Source organism: Populus alba, chromosome 1 (assembly GCF_005239225.2).
Source record: "Populus alba chromosome 1, ASM523922v2, whole genome shotgun sequence".
Classification (NCBI taxonomy): domain Eukaryota; kingdom Viridiplantae; phylum Streptophyta; class Magnoliopsida; order Malpighiales; family Salicaceae; genus Populus; species Populus alba.
Window position 1 is genome coordinate 27,038,851 of NC_133284.1, and position 6,864 is coordinate 27,045,714.

Here is a 6,864-nt window from a genome sequence, read left to right on the forward strand (position 1 = left end):
ACGGAATCTTAAGTTTTGTGCTTGTTTCAGCACCATGAATTCCTCAAATGACAAATATCCTTATCCAATTAGAAGTTCCAAATTGAATTTTCATTGATCGGTCAACTGAAACAAATAATAATAGTTGACCACAATTATCGTTCTTGGTTGTTGAGAATAACCTTTCAAAATGATGCCTATAAATAGGTTCTGGCATGTCGATGTTCTTACAAAAATCCATACTTCATACGTTCATTTATTTATTTTTTCACTGCTATCTCACTATACATTCTTTATTCTGATCACCCAACAATCTTTTGTACTGCTCAAAGCTTTTATTGCTCTTCTGCAAGGCTGTTCAACAAAGACTTAGTGTGTATCATGGGAAGTATTGCCAAGTTGAGTCGTAAGTCTTTCCCAGATGGTTTCGTTTTTGGATCTTCTTCGTCAGCTTACCAGGTACAACAATGCTTCAAGTACTCTCGTCGAGGAGAGAAACGCCTCAATTGTTTGTTCTCTGATAACGTTTAAATTATATGCACGCAGTTTGAAGGTGAAACGAACAGGAGAGGTAAAGGACCGAATATATGGGACACCTTCATCGAGGAGCATCCAGGTATCTCTTTATTCAATGCAGGAGTTCGTTACAATGCTTTCCTAACTAAAACAACGAGTATAAATCTCTCAAGGAGTCACCTGCCAGCATGTTGATCTTAATAATATATATTCAAAGGAATTTAAGAACAAATTCTGAAAAATTGCAGAGAGGATAAGTGACCATAGCAATGCAAAGGTGGCAGTTGATTTCTATAATCGCTATAAGGTACGATGTTCATCTTATTTTTCTTTTAGTTGCCTTTTGTCGATCTGATCACCATTACACTTGTTGATATATTTTACACACAAAATGTTATAGGAAGATGTGCAAAGAATGAGGGGAATGGGAATGGATGCTTTCAGATTCTCTATTTCCTGGTCTAGGGTATTACCACGTAAGTGTTTTCTTTTGTTTTTACCCTACATCTCATTCCTTTTTAATTCACGACTTGACTTTCGAAGTCCCACATTTTTCCTTACTTTGATTTTTCAATCATCGAATTGAATTCATCAGATGGCAGACTAAGTGCTGGAATAAACGAAGAAGGGATCCAGTTTTACAACAATCTCATCGATGAGCTCATAAAAAAATGGTTATAACCCTTTCCTTTTCCTCGATGACTGTGTTTCATAATAATGTTACCGACTAAATAAGAATCTTGAAGTGGCCATGGTAAATGCAGGGGCAATCTTACTTTGCTTGAATTTCGAAAATTTGAAAAGCATTTTCCAAACTTTCATACAAAACGTTTCACACTTTAGTTTTCTAATATTATTTTCGCTTTGAAATGTACAGGTATACAGCCTTATGCAACTCTCTTTCACTGGGACACTCCACAAGCAATTGAGGACAGATATGGTGGTTTCTTGAGCCCTAATATTTTGTAAGTAATCGTTTTTATATTCATATTATATAAACATCTCACTTTAATTTAAATCCTCCATGCATGCTAGAATCTAATAATTTCAAAACTCATATAGAAACGATTTCCGAGACTTTGTGGAGCTTTGCTTTCAAAGATTTGGAGACCGGGTGAAGCACTGGATCACTTTAAATGAGCCTTTTATGTTTAGCGTCAATGGTTATGACACGGGCACATTAGCACCCGGCAGAATTTCAACTTTGGAGAATTATCCAGGCCAACCCAAAATCTCTGGCGCCACCGAGGTTTACATTGTAACCCATCATCTGTTGCTTGCTCATGCAACGGCTGTGAAAGTGTACAAGGAAAAGTATCAGGTTTGCACAAGCTAAAGCTAAAGCTATAATTTGAGGCTCCTTTCATAACATATTTAACCAAAGTTTTCAGTGTGACTGTGCTAATTTTATCATTGAAAAAATCTCGTCAGACGTGTCAAGGAGGAAAAATTGGGATAACCCTCGTTTCTCATTGGTTTTGAACCTTACTCAACTAGTGAAAGTGATCGGATGGCAACTAAACGAAGCCTTGATTTTATGCTTGGATGGTAAGCATTTTGCCAGCCGATTTGGATAATATAATAATTTGAAACATTAATTTGCCAAGATCTTAAATTCTATGTTTTTGGCAGGTACATGGATCCTCTAACTAAAGGTGACTATCCACAGAATATGCACGACCACGTTGGAGGAAGATTGCCTAGATTCAGTGAGGAGGAATCCAAGATGCTGAGAGGATCTTATGACTTTATTGGGGTCAATTACTACACTACATATTATGCTCAGAATGTTGAGGATGTTAACTATAAGAATATTGGGTTTATGGAAGATGCTCGTGTTAACTGGCCAGGTGAAATATTTATTTACTTGTTAATTAAATGAAAAAAAAAAAAACTCTCAGAATAAGACGGTCTACAATCCTACACTTTCTCACTCATGTTGATATTATTTTACGTACAGGGGAGAGAAATGGAATACCAATAGGCCCACAGGTGAATGTGATTCTTCATTCTTGTTTTCAACAAATTAGTAAATTGATAAGTAGAATCTTTCGTTTTTCCCCTGGTATTGAGATATATAAAATCAAATTCGCAGGCGGGTTCAAGTTGGCTTTATATTTATCCCGAAGGTATTCGTCATCTTTTGAATTACATAAAGGACGCGTATGAAAATCCAACAATATATATCACTGAAAATGGTAAGAACAGAGCTAACAGCCCTCATGCGTTTATGGTTATAGTTGTCAAGAAGCTCTGATTTACTGATTTGTTTGGTTTTTTTTTTAATTAGGAGTTGATGACGTGAATTCCTCGTCGTTAGAGGAAGCCCTCAATGATCCCATCAGAGAGCAATATTATAAAGACATTTTCCACAATGTTCTGAAATCTATCAAGTGAGTTTGTTCTTTTCAAATTCATGTTCTCCGTTCCCTTTTCAAACAGTACTAGTTTTTATTTTAAAAGGAATTTCTTTCTCAGTCTGATCTGCACTAAAAACTTGACTTTTGCAGTGACCATGGTGTCGATGTCAAGGGGTTTTTTGCTTGGTCATTCTTGGATGATTTTGAATGGGGATCCGGTTATAGTTCAAGGTTTGGTCTCTTCTACATTGACTACGAAAACAACTTGAAACGATATGCCAAAAATTCTGTGAAGTGGTTTAAGCAATTTCTGAAGAAGGACGAAAGTACTGAACTCAACGATAACATGTAAGGACTCTTTTCATCTCCTCTTATTATATTAAAAAAAATCTCTCAACATTTCTCATAACACAAATGATTGCAATAACAGAAAATCAAAATCTCGAATGGAGGAGGGATCAGCTCGTAGCCGTAAGAAGTCGAGAATTGATTAAACAGTGGCATGAAATATATAATAAGGTATTATTGTATATCATCTTCCATAACTACTTTTATTGCATTCATTTTTCATGCTCAACAAACTAATTTATTAACAATGCAGGAGCCCTTTTCGTATGGTCATGTTTGCTGAAGCCAAACTTTGTTGAAGCAAGTTAGGTTTCCACGTCTAATAAATTCTATTCCATGTTTGCGTCCTTCTAGTTTATGGTCGTCGGTGGATCTTTGTCTTCACTCTCACATTTTCGTCTAGGATCGATGCTGTTCTTGTTGTAATAATAATATTGATTTGTATTTTTTATTTTTTATATGTATTGATTGGTTATCAATCAAATTCGATATTAAATAATAACTTGCTCTGAACAAATTTTTTATTGGTTTCTTCTTTTAATTATTTTGTGATTTTAATTTTTCTCATTTATTTATTTTTTCAAATTTGATCTTTCAATATTTTAATTGCTATTTTTCTTTTGGATCATTTTATATAATTGTTGTTACCTATTTTTGGGATCAACATAAACAGAAAATCAACAAAAGGTAAAAGAGAAAATAATAAAAATCACAAAAAAAATGTTGGAAGAAAATGAAAAACATGTATTAGTGAGAAGAGCATACCAAAACACCTAGAAAATTATCGAAGACTGCTTGAGGAAGATCAAATATACAAAAAAAAATAAAAATTGATAGTGTTTTTTCAATTGATAAAGGCTTTACTAACAAAGAAAATTCAATTTGAGAAAAAATCAAAATTGGATGTTTAAGGACTCAATTAGAGCTTTTCAAGGTTTATTTGAATTTATTAAGGGCTTTAGTGTAAGAAAAATTTATTTTTAAAGTCAGTTTAAGTTATGATCGGAAAAACATAAAGTATGGGGGTCCAATTGTAATTTTTAGAAGTTAATTTGATCAAATGAGGGGCTTAATTGATAATTATTGAAGTTTTATGGGAAAATCGAGACTTAATTAAAGAAATTCAAAACCAAGGATCAAATTAGAAAAGATGTGAGAATCTAAGGGTTAAAATTGAGCAAATCAAAGGCCAAATTTAAGAAATTGGAAGTTTGTTGATTAATTGAAGATCAAAATGTATAAATTCAGAACCAAGTACCAGAATAAAAAAGACAGTTAATTTAAGGGCTAATATTTGAGTTTGGCAGGGGTTAAATTGCATTCAATTAAAAAGTTTTGTGTCAATTAAGGGTGCATATGCAACAATTGGAAGAAGAGGGACTAAATTGAAACTTTGTCAATTTTAAGATCGGGCACATTGACATTTGTTGCGAAGTCGCGGTTGCACAAATTAATTACCCTAGCTTCAAACACAACACACAAGATAGTATAGAGCAAGCAAGGGGTCGATCCCACGAGGAAGGTTCAAGTCAGATTTTTATGCCAGATGTTATGCACTTTGGGGGGGGGTTTGGACGTTATCTAGGTTAAAGCAAAAGAAAACAGAAAACTATCAAATAAAATTTAATAAAATCAGAAAATTATCAAAAGAAAAAACCTTGGTCACAAGTACACATCCACCTATAGAAATCAGAATTGATCATGGAAACGAAACATCAATTTATATTTTGAATATTTATCTCTTCTTAACATTGGTTAGTTAACGGATCTGCCGTATAACTAACCCTAACCATCAAACAACCACAGTGTTTGCACTAGTAATTTAATTCAATGGTAGCCTTAAGAACTAGATAAGTTCATTAATCAAGAAAACATAACTGTTCGCAGTCTATGTTTGATTTGATTGAATGTTCTCCCTAAGATTAATAACGTAGATCCGCCTCAATTATTAAACTCAGTTCCTTCACAAGTTCATATACCACAACTCCGGTTTTGATATCAAACTTAGCAATAGATTGTCCACAATAAAAACTTAGAATCCGCTTTAGCAATTAAAATAAACAATCATAGGAAAAATAAGCATAGGAGAACAAACATATTCATCATATAAACATAAAAGAAAAGGTAAAATAAATCTCACAGTTCTTAAAATCCGGAGGTTTCCGTGTCCTTGCAACCAAGAAAACGAGTTAAGCCTTGCATGTTTGTTGAATAACTAATAAAAAAGATGGAGGAATGCATGATTTCGGGTTTCTTAGAGTAGGGGGCGTTTTTCTTCTCTTGGCTGCTGCCCTGCTTCTCTTCTCTCATTCTTTTTATATGCTAGGAAACCCTATACTATATTTTACAAAGTAGTCATCCTTTTAAGTAGACAGTTTACATTTAAGTAGTTCAATAACTATTTTCCTAAAAAAAAGAAATAGCCTTGCATGAAATCTTTAAACTTTGACTTAGAGGAGCTAAATTTATGGAAAAAAAAACTTGGATGTCGGTTTAGATGCTTTGGAACATAATTTGGACTCGTTTATAGGTCTTTTAGTCAGGAATCCAAAAAAATTGAGTTTGCATCAATTAGACTTCTATAGCTCCAAATATTCAAGTTGGAATGACCGAAGGTCAACACTAGCAAATTGCGAGATTTGACTTTGAAAGCTGCAATTTCCATGCTCTTCCTTATTTTATTATCTTGCCTTAGATGTACAGAAATGTATGGATGTTAGATTTTTAATTCCACTGGAATCTCTTCATGTCGACCTTTAGAGCTCACGCTCTGCATAAAACATCGACTAAAGGTCAAATATGCCAATTACCTCCAATTTACTCATTTTTGCATCTTTCATTCAAAAGTGCCTTCAAAACATAAAACAAATAATATCAAGGCATTTTATATATAAAACATATGCAAAACACTAGTTAAATGTGGGTAAAACTATTGAATAATATGGTTGCATCAAATACCCCCACACTTAGATCCTGCTCGTCCTTGAGAAAGGATAGGTAAAATTAAATTGAAGTTAAATTAAATCAAATCACTATGACTAATCTTCTAATATCCCATCAATATCCAAGAATATATGCATTATAAACAAGAACACAATTAAGAAGGATAAAGAGTTTAAATTTTCATGAATTTATTTACATGCAAACTTCAAAACTCAATTAATTATCGGGATTTAAATGAAATCTATGCCATGCCAAAGTGATAGGTCCTCTCATTGATATACACTTCAACACTCATTTGTTTAAGGCTTATGTGTTTAAATCTCTCAAATTCAATCAATGAATATCTTCTACCATAAGCTTGCTCTTTAATCTCATCTCCATTACTAACATATTACAAACAATGCATGAATCAAAAGGTCTTATTTTCTAGTTGTAATAGGGTTAAGGTTAAGGTAAGGTAAAAGAGAGTAAAAGAAAAGGTTCAAACCAAAGAAAGTAGAGCATTCTGAAAAATAATATTTCAAAGAAGATATTCCATCAAAGCACATAAATTTTCCATCTTTAATCACTAATGCTTAACTTCTTTTGATTTCAAGCTTTTTCAACATAAAATCTTAAGAACATAAAGGAACATTTTTTTTCTTTTTATTTTTCGCAACTTTGCCCATCTTTTCATCAAGCATCACTTCTTCTTTCTTTCCACATAATTTCCAACCAT

General features: G+C 33.1%; 1 pseudogene; it reads left to right on the forward strand.

Moving 5' to 3' along the window:
* The first annotated feature begins 225 nt into the window (after nucleotides 1-225).
* Nucleotides 226-3,614, forward strand: LOC118045324 (beta-glucosidase 12-like; annotated as a pseudogene).
* The last annotated feature ends 3,250 nt before the right edge of the window (nucleotides 3,615-6,864 follow it).